General features: G+C 44.8%; 1 protein-coding gene across 1 annotated transcript in view; it reads right to left on the reverse strand.

The window, feature by feature from the left end:
• DAB2IP (DAB2 interacting protein) overlaps positions 1 to 9,480 on the reverse strand; it is a 728,988-nt gene extending 719,508 nt beyond the window's left edge. The window contains exon 1 of the mRNA XM_073599534.1: positions 9,254 to 9,480. The gene's annotated coding sequence lies outside the window, so the exon portion shown is untranslated. The remainder of the gene's footprint in view (positions 1 to 9,253) is intronic.
• Between the last annotated feature and the right edge of the window lie 409 nt (positions 9,481 to 9,889).

Here is a 9,889-nt window from a genome sequence, read left to right on the forward strand (position 1 = left end):
ACTTTAAAGCGGTTGTAAAGGTAATTTTTTTTTTTAAAAAAAATAACAAACATATCATACTTACCTTCACTGTGCAGCTCGTTCTGCACAGAGTGGCCCCGAACCTAGTCTTCTGGGGTCCCTCGGCGGCTGTTTCAGCTCCTCCCCGCAAGCATTCACCACCTTAATGCGAGCTCCCTCGCATGGTGGTGAGTGCTTGCGGGCGCGCTCCCGTGATACAGCCGGCGGCTATAGCCGCTCGCTGTATCACTCGGCCCCGCCCCCCGGCGCGCCGCGTCATCGGATGTGATTGACAGCAGCGCGAGCCAATGGCTGCGCTGCTTTCAATCCATCCACTGCAGCCAATCAGCGACCAGGCTGAGCTGCAGCGAAGATGACAAGAACGTGCAGCGAAGATTCGAGGCGTCAGGTAAGTAAAACGGGGGGGGCTGGGGGCGGCGGTACTGTCAAAAGTTTTTTCACCTTAATGCATAGAATGCATTAAGGTGAAAAAATTTTTACCTTTACAACCCCTTTAAAGTACAACGACAGACAAAACACCTGCCAAGTTTTCATTGCTGTCTGTGCCCCTGTTAGGAAGATTTATCCAATTTGTCCTGATGACTGTTAACACTGAGCCTGAATTCACACTTGTGCAGTGCAGGACACCGCATGTGATTCACACAGAAATCACACCGCATGCCTGTGCACACATTTTGCATGGCTCAAAATTACATTGTATCTGCACCAAAATGGTGCAGGACCCTTTTTTTTCTGCACCTGAATCGCATTGCATGAGTCTTCACACCCATGCAATGTGTTTCTGGCAATCACACTGTTTTGCAATCTGTTTTAAGGTGTTGTTATTTTAACATTGACACCCACCGTGCGATTGCTATGCGGCGAATCTTGTGCGTTACCTACATCGCATCTATATGAACCAGGGCTGAGAGTGAAAGTGAAAGAAAATCCCAAATTCTCAGTTGTTATCAGAACAGAGGGGAAATCTTTCAATGGAGACACCATCTCTGGTGATAACTGTCTAAGAGGGGATTTCCTCTCACCTCTTGTTATCGCTATGGGACAGGAAGTGAAGAGAAATCTCCCCAATAGGAAATGGATGGCAAAAAAAAAACTGACAGGGGTTATTATAACCCTCCCCTACTATCCAATATGAAATAAAAACATTTGACTTTAGTTCTACTTTAATACCTAAATCTCTCCAAAGAATGTTTATCCCTGTCCAGAGATCCCAACTTTATGGGGCTTTTCAACATGAAGGTAAAAGCATGGTCTGCATTGTTTCAGTTGGCTCCAAAACATTTTTTGTCTTGTTCAGCATAAAACAGATATGGGCTAAATATGATCAGCCAGTCCTACATTGATGAGATTAGGTTATGCGGCTGTGGGTGATGCAGATCTACAATTCTCAGCAGCTGGAAGCGATCAGGTACTGCTGAGGCTTGTATTTCTGGACAGGCCAACAAGCCACAGCCGGTGTTCCTCTTATAATCAAGGTAAAAGTAAATCCCAGCACAGCATCCAAAGCCTGACAGAGGAGAGAGCAAAAAAGAGGAGCTTACATAATCTTTCTCTAATGTTTTATATGCTGACATCCAAAGGCCAAAGAGTACAGCGTCCTCAATCTCTCACTTCCAATTTCCAAAAGAGAATTTTTAATGCTAGGATTTGCCCTTACGCTTCAAATGCCTATTCCCCCCTCTACGCAGACAGACTCGGCTCGGTAGCCTAGCACAGCTTTCTACCAAAGCTCTGAATTATATATCAAAAAACAGAATACTGAGTGTTGCTGCACCCAAAGGGTTAAAGAGTAGATTCATGGTTTTTCAGAGCAAGGGCGCATTTCAGAAGAGTTTATTTACAGCCAGTAATCCCAGCTCTAAACTTCTATATGTCCTCCAGCACAAGTACAACACCGCTCTGTGGAATGAGGGAGACGTACACTCTAAATAATATGCTGTAAATACAGAGCAATGGATGAGCTGCTAAAATCTGTAAATACAGCTGAGTGAGAATTCTATCCCCCCCGCCCCTTTCCTTAGAGAGTTAACAATGGGCAGATGAACGGCTGACTTCCTACACCTTGACAGAGTGTCTGTGTGTCAGGACAATGGACAGCAGCTTAGTGAAGCCCAGCAGACAGCAGGGAGCCCAGGGACGGGGTGAAAGCTGGCATTCCCAGCCTCTCTGTCACAGAACACATTTGCTAACATTGGATGACATCTGTAAAACAGAACTGAGATGGCTTCAGGAGGTGAATAGAAACAAAAGATTAAAAGAACAAGTTCACCTTTTGTAACATATTACAGATGCACCAGCCTCTGCTCCCCCGAGTCCCCATTTTGGCAGCAAGTCAGGGATCCCCCCCCCTCCCCCTCGCTGTCACAATTAAAAAAAAAAAAAAAAATGCGCCCGGCTGTGTCATTTATTCACAGTGTTCTGAGAATGTAAAAACTACAAGTACTGACAGCCTTTGCGGCTGACGGCTTGTAATTCTCAATGAACTACCAGGGGGCATTGTTGAGCACTCTGGTAATCCATTGATTCTTCCTGTCAGAGTTTAACTGCCTGTCTGTATCAGAGGGACGGACAGGCAGACACACAGTGTGCAGGACCGTGGCATTACACCCACAATCTGCTGATTGCGGCTGTAATGCTTTACAGGCTTCTAACAAAAAAATAATAAATGAACATTTTTTTTACCTGCAAAAAAAAAAAAAATGTGCATTTTCTATTTTTTTTTATTTGTAAAGGAAACCTATCTTTTAAACTGGCCATGCAGAGTGAGGTTAAATGTTTAAATGTTACAAAGAATTTAACAGAATATGTAAAAAGAAAATCAAGGATGCAAAAATTCAAAATGAACGACAGATTGCAAAAGACAGTAGGACAACCCCAAAAAAATTCTTCAAATATATTAATAATAAAAAGGTCAGGTCTGAGCATGTAGGCCCTTTACAAAATAATCTAGAGTGGGTGACTGGGGACAGAGAGAAGGTAAATGTATTAAATACTTTCTTCAGCTCTGTGTATACAAAAGAACATGGGGGAGCTCATTCCCATAATGGGGGTGGTAGTGACACAGCCCTGAATGATCCACAATGGCTCAAAAGTGATATGGTCCAGAAATATTTAGACAGAATAAAGGTGGATAAAGCACCTGGACCTGATGGCATCCACCTACGGATCCTAAAAGAATTGAGGTCTGTAATTTCAAAGCCATTGTATCTAATTTTTAGGGACTCATTAATGACGGGAATAGTACCACTGGATTGGCGCAGGGCGAACGTGGTGCCTATATTTAAAAAGGGATCAAAGTCTTTACCAAGTAACTATAGACCTGTTAGTTTAACTTCTATAGTCGGGAGGATACTGGAGCGTTTAATAAAAGACCACATAGATGAGTTCTTGCTGGAAAAAAACATTTTAAGCAACAGACAGCATGGATTCATGAAAGACAGAAGTTGTCAGACAAACCTGATTTCTTTTTATGAAGAGGTAAGTAAAACCTTGGACAGAGGGGTGGCTGTGGACGTGGTATACTTGGATTTTGCAAAAGTGTTCGATACGGTTCCGCACACACGGCTCATGTGTAAGGTAAAGTCTACAGGCTTGGAACTATCAGTTTGTAAATGGATAGAAAACTGCCTAAAAGACAGAATTCAGAGAGTAGTGGTTAATGATTCTTACTCTAAATGGTCTAGGGTTATCAGTGGTGTACCCCAAGGTTCAGTGCTGGAACCCTTACTTTTTAATATCTTTATAAATTATATAGGGACTGGGATCAAAAGTAACATTTCTGTCTTTGCAGATGACACCAAGCTATGCAGTGGAATAACGTCCTTATAGGATGTCTCCAACTTACAAGCCAACCTCAACTATCTGTCTAATTGGGCGTCTATGTGGCAGATGAGGTTTGATGTAGATAAATGTAAAGTAATGCACTTGGGGGCCAAGAATATGCATGCATCATACATACTAGGGGGAGTACAACTGGGGGAAACCATAGTGGAGAAGGATCTGGGGGTTTTAGTAGATCATAAGCTCAATAATAGCATGCAATGCCAAGCTGCAGTTTCCAAAGCGAGCAAAGTCCTTTCTTGTATTAAGAGAAGTATGGACTCCAGAGAGAGAGATATCATTTTGCCCCTGTACAAATCATTAGCAAGACCTCATCTGGAATATACAGTTCAATTTTGGGCGCCAGTTCTCAAAAAGGATATCGGGGACCTAGAGAAAGTGCAGAGAAGGGCAACCAAAGTGATAAGAGGCATAGAGATCAGCTATGAGGAAAGATTAAAGGAACTGAATTTATTCACTCTTGAGAAGAGGAGAATAAGGGGGATATGATCAACATGTTCAAATATATAAGGGGTCCATATAGTAAACTTGGTGTTGATTTATTCATTTTACGGTCAACACAGAGGACAAGGGGGCACTCTTTACGACTGGAGGAAAGAGATTTCATCTCCAAATAAGGAAAGGTTTCTTCACAGTAAGAGCTGTGAAAATGTGGAATAGACTCCCTCCAGAGGTGGTTCTGGACAGCTGAGTAGATTGCTTTAAGAAAGGCCTGGATTCTTTCCTCAATGTACATAATATAACTAGGTACTAACATTTATAGGTAAAGTGATCCAGGGAAAATCCGATTACCTCTTGGGGGATCAGAAAGGAATTTTTTCCCCTGCTGTAACAAATTGGAGCATGCTCTGCTGGGGTTTTTTGCCTTCCTCTGAATGAACTGTGGGTATAGAATTGGGTATATTGGATTGTGCAATATAATTTTTTTTTTTTTTTATGGATGGACTTGTGTCTTTTTTCAACCTGACTAACTATGTAACTATGTAGGTTCATCAGGTTCATATTAAACCGTCCAAAATTCAATCAATAGTTACCACTGTCAGCGATACTTGACCTGACGCCCCTTCAAAAAAATTGAAGGGGTCAGGTAGAAAATCGTCAGCCAAACAGCACCTTCATCCAATTAGATGCAAATGCCGTTCATGTATCGAGTTCGAGTTCCAACGCCACCAGCTGTCAGAATACAATAGCCACAGTGGGAGATTTTTCTATCTGTGCTATTTATTGTAAACAGAGCAACCCAATAGATCTCTGTCATTCAGATTTAGCCCTGAGATGGGATTATTATTAATATGGCAATCTTTAGTAAATCCAAGTCCAAAAGTTTTTTGGTATTGAATAGACTATGGAATGATTAAAATGATAGAATGCAGCCACCGGTGCGAACAAGCCTTAAGACAAAACTTATTTCACTTTGGAAAGCTTTTCTTACATGGTCTGTTGTGACTCAGATGGGGAACGAAAACCTGACAGGGGTTTTCACTATTCCCTGCTCCTATCCAAAAGTTAACAACTCTGATTTATGCAGAGCTGTAAAGGTCTGCCGGGCAGTCTTGTTATTGTGACTTCATTTAGGCCCCTTTCACACTGGGCCGCTTTGCAGGTGCTACATCGCTAAAAATAGCGCCTGCAAAGCGCAGTGAAAGAGCCGCTGCTGTCTCTCCAGTGTGAAAGCTCCGATGGCTTTCACACTGGAGCGGTGCGCTGGCAGGACGCTAAAAAAAGTCCTGCTAGCAGCATCTTTGGATCGGTGAAGGAGCGGTGTATACACCGCTCCTAAACTGCTCCTGCCTATTGAAATCAATGGGGCAGCGTGGCTATACCGCCGGCATAGCGCTACTGCAGCAGCGCTTTACGGTGGTTTTAACCCTTTCGCGGCTGGTTTTTAACCCTTTCTCGGCCGCTAGCGGGGGGTAGAAGCGCCCCCACTAGCGGCGAATAGCGCAGTGAAATTGACGGTAAAGCTCTGCTAAAAATAGCGGCGCTTTACCGCCGACACACCCACCGCCTCAGTGTGGCCAATCCTGCAAACTGTGCACATGTCCCTTTGGTACAAAAGTACCATGCAACTTAGTTGCAGTGCAGCTCCAAAATTGGTGCATGCACGACTTTGGTGCAATTTGAGCCTATTCAAAATGAATGGGCTCAAATCGCACCACACTAGATGGCATGTGAATTGAACAGGAATGTGGTCCAGTTCCTGTGCGATTCACAGGCAGTTCATAGTGTGAACCAAGGCTTAGGAGCGTTCTCCTTTCTTGAAATGCAACATTTCAGTACATATATTAATTTCCAGCATTCTGTAAGGGCTTGTTCACACTTGACTAAATTTCTAATGCTCAAAAAATGCTCCTATAGCGTTTGTATGGCGTTAGTATGGGCGTTAGACAGGCGTCAATGAGCTTTAGTATGGGCATTAGACAGGCGTTTAACAAGCATTAATGAGGAATTAAAAATGATCCCCAAACGCCCTATGGGCAGTTTTGAAGCGTTTGACGAGCGTTAAAACTGCTCCACAAACGCCTATTCCATTACAGTAAATTAATGAATCTTAACTCCCCGCAAGCGCTCCGCAACTGCCTGCCAGAGCATTTGCAGGTCGTTACCATAGACTTGAATGGGTGGCGTTGAAAGGCTTCAAATGCCTCCTGACTCGACATGGGGCTTCAATTTTGAAGCGACGTGACGCTAATGCTTAGTGTGAACAGCACTATGTGCTGTCTATTGTATCTTGCGCATAGGCGTTTGAGGGACCTTTTTTAACGCCTTTCAAACGCCTGCTCTTAATGCCAGTGTGAACTCTACCTAAGGGTCCATGCACACCAAATGCAGTGGAATTGCATTGGATGGCTATTCCAGTGCAGTCCCATGGCATGACAAGGCAAAGTGCCTTGTCCCCCTATCCGCCTGGTTCACACCACTGCGTTGCGATGCTGTGCGCTGCAGAAAATACTGCATGCAGTACTGCCATGCCACCGCCTCCCACCACACAGCCAGCGTTTGAACTTTATCAGATGTCAGTGTGACATCTCAATAGAGTTAAAAAAAGAGGAAATGGTGCGATGTGCCTTGATCAGCATATCACCACTGCACTGATCAACCAGATTGCACCTCACATCAACCGCTGCGTTGCAACGCAGTGACTGTTGTGAACGAGTGGTAACTTGCCCCAAAAAAAAAAAGCATAATGATATTATTCTTGATATCACTAGAAAATAAAAGCTTTTTAAAATACGTTTGCCATAACTCCATCAGTATCACCAGCAAAGCAGCTTCATTATTATCTCATTAAAGAAGAGAATTGTGTGCTGCATTTCGAGATTTCATAATTTGCCACGTCACAAATGTTAATTCTCCATTACGAACGCTAGTTTACAAGACCGACCGCTTCCAGCTCGTCCTTGCTTCTGAGCATGCGTGTTTGTACTTTGGACTTTTGTCCGACGGACTTGTGTACACACGCTCGTAAAATCCGACAACAGACATTTGTCCGCTGAAAATTTCAAAGCCTGCCATCCAACATTTGTCCGCGGAAAATCCGACAACAATTGTCCGATGGATCGTACAAACGGTCGCATTTTCCAACCAACAGCGTAGCATACTAGCTCATTATGAAATACTCACCTTAGATCGAAGCCCGCGAAGTGGTCTCCGTACACCGCTCCAGCCGGCGACATTGCTCCTGGAGTTACTTCCAGGTATCGCGGGCTCCTGCGATGTGACTGGCCGGAGCAGCGATAAAGTCACTCCAGCGCATGCATGCGGGAGCAACCGGTAACGGCACACTAGCTGAAGCAACGGCACTAGCGCGTGTGTGCCGATGACGTCGGCACATGCTAATACAGGGGATATCTCCTAAACCATGCAGGTTTAGGAGACATCTGGGGTAGCTACAGGTAAGCCTTATTATAGGCTTACCTGTAGTAAAAAGTGGTCTGTAAGGGTTTACAACCACTTTAACATCGTGGATGAAGGAATCTCCCCAGCCTGCTATTGTATTCTGACAGCCAACACCTGTGGCTGTTGGACTACCCAAACAGTGAATTCATCTTATTGGATGCAGTCATTGTTCCGTCCACAATTTGTACCTAGCTCCTCCACCAAAAGTCAATTGAGAATTAACTTTTTTGAGCCAGATGATGCCATCCATGGCTCAAATTTCAGCCAATTCAGGAGAAATCAAAAGAATTTTGAGCCATGTACGGCAATCTTAAGGCTGGGTTTACACTGCAGCACGCCCTGGCTCACAGCAGGGGGTCCGGAGCATCTCCATTCACCGTTTTAGATCCGATTTCAACCCAAATATTTGGCTAAATTCGGATCTGAAACGGACCAAAACAGGCACAGGACTCCTGTGCAATTCGCACCAGAGCCGCTGTCGAGATGTGTGAACCGGCTCCATAGAGAGTCAGTCACAATCTCCTGCTATGTGAATTGGATGCAGGGAAATTGAAAGGGAAAGGGGAACGAAGGCTGATGGTCCCATCATCACATTTTACTGGCACTTTGTTTATCAATACCCCAATCCGCAGAACAAGAGCAGGTATAAACCACCATACCATCTGATCACATTCCTGCATGTGTGAGTGAACTCTGTGGAATCCATAGTGTGGCCATTCACTCTCATGTGCGATCATGATCCAAGTACCTATCAAGCTGATCATACAATAATGTTCAAGTTCACCACACATGATCTATATTAGTGGTCTCTAAATTGCAGCCCTTTGCTTGCCTTTATCTGGCCCTTGTGGCAATATTCCTGCCACTGACACCAACAATGGGGCATAATTCCTGCCACTGACAGTTCACTAACCAATGAAACAACCCAAGCTAAAAGGCAAACAAAATAATCCCTGTATGCTAGGTTTTGTGCAAACTTTTTATCATGTACATACAGATCTGCACATGTACAATACCATATCCCTCTATGCATGGCTCTCTGAGACTTTTTACAAATAAAGGGTTTTTTTTTTTTTTACAATCTCCTTTAATGATGCCATATGCTCTAGATACCTTTTGTATTTCCATATTGTATGTGCATCTAAAAATACTAACAGGGTTTAGAGAGACCCAGCTCCACAGGGGGAAAATCCACTTTTCTTTGAATGACTCCACAGTTTAGCTGCTGTAGATTTGGACGCTGGAACATACATTCTATATAGCACGGCACACCTGTCAGTAAATCACACAGGTGTTCACCATATCCTGTGCGCAAACTAGGGCAGACAAATGATAAACTCCAAAAGCATAGGTTTTCATCATCCCTGTGATATCAATGCATCATCGTATGTGAATATATGTTAGTGAATCAAGACCAATGTAGCACTGTTCTCACAGTTCTCAAACACCAAACTCCAACACTATAATGCCTTTTAGTTCAGGCAGCACTTACCTCTAGGGTCTGAGACAGACGGGCCCCAGGGTAGCTGAGCTTGAGGGGCGTTGGGTGTCCACAAGGTAGCAGGGGTTAGGGGCAATGGAGGGCCCCAGGGCAATAGGGCTCAGGGGCAATGGAGGGCCCCAGGGTAAGAGGGCTCAGGGTCCACGGGGGTCCTCAGGGTAGCAGGACTGGGCTCCCAGCACCTCTGTTCACTCCACAATCACCAAGTGCTTCAGGTCAAACTCCCCTCCACTCTCACTGCTCGTAACTAGTCACCCAGTGCTTCTAGATGGGGGGCCCTGTCCTCGGTGTCTGTGGTCCCTGGGAATTTCAATATAAGAGGACCTCCATCCTCAGTTCTTGTAGCTGCTGCTCATCCTCAGTACTTGTAGCTGGGGCCCCTGTCCTAAGTACTTGTAGCTGGGGCCCCTGTCCTCAGTACTTGTAGCTGGGGCCCCTGTCCTCAGTACTTGTAGCTGGGGCCCCTGTCCTCAGTACTTGTAGCTGGGGCCCCTGTCCTCAGTACTTGTAGCTGGGGCCCCTGTCCTCAGTACTTGTAGCTGGGGCCCCTGTCCTCAGTGCTTGTAGCTGGGGCCCCTGTCCTAAGTACTTGTAGCTGGGGCCCCTGTCCTCAGTACTTGTAGCTGG

This window comes from Aquarana catesbeiana, linkage group LG09 (assembly GCF_042186555.1).
Source record: "Aquarana catesbeiana isolate 2022-GZ linkage group LG09, ASM4218655v1, whole genome shotgun sequence".
NCBI classification, from domain to species: domain Eukaryota; kingdom Metazoa; phylum Chordata; class Amphibia; order Anura; family Ranidae; genus Aquarana; species Aquarana catesbeiana.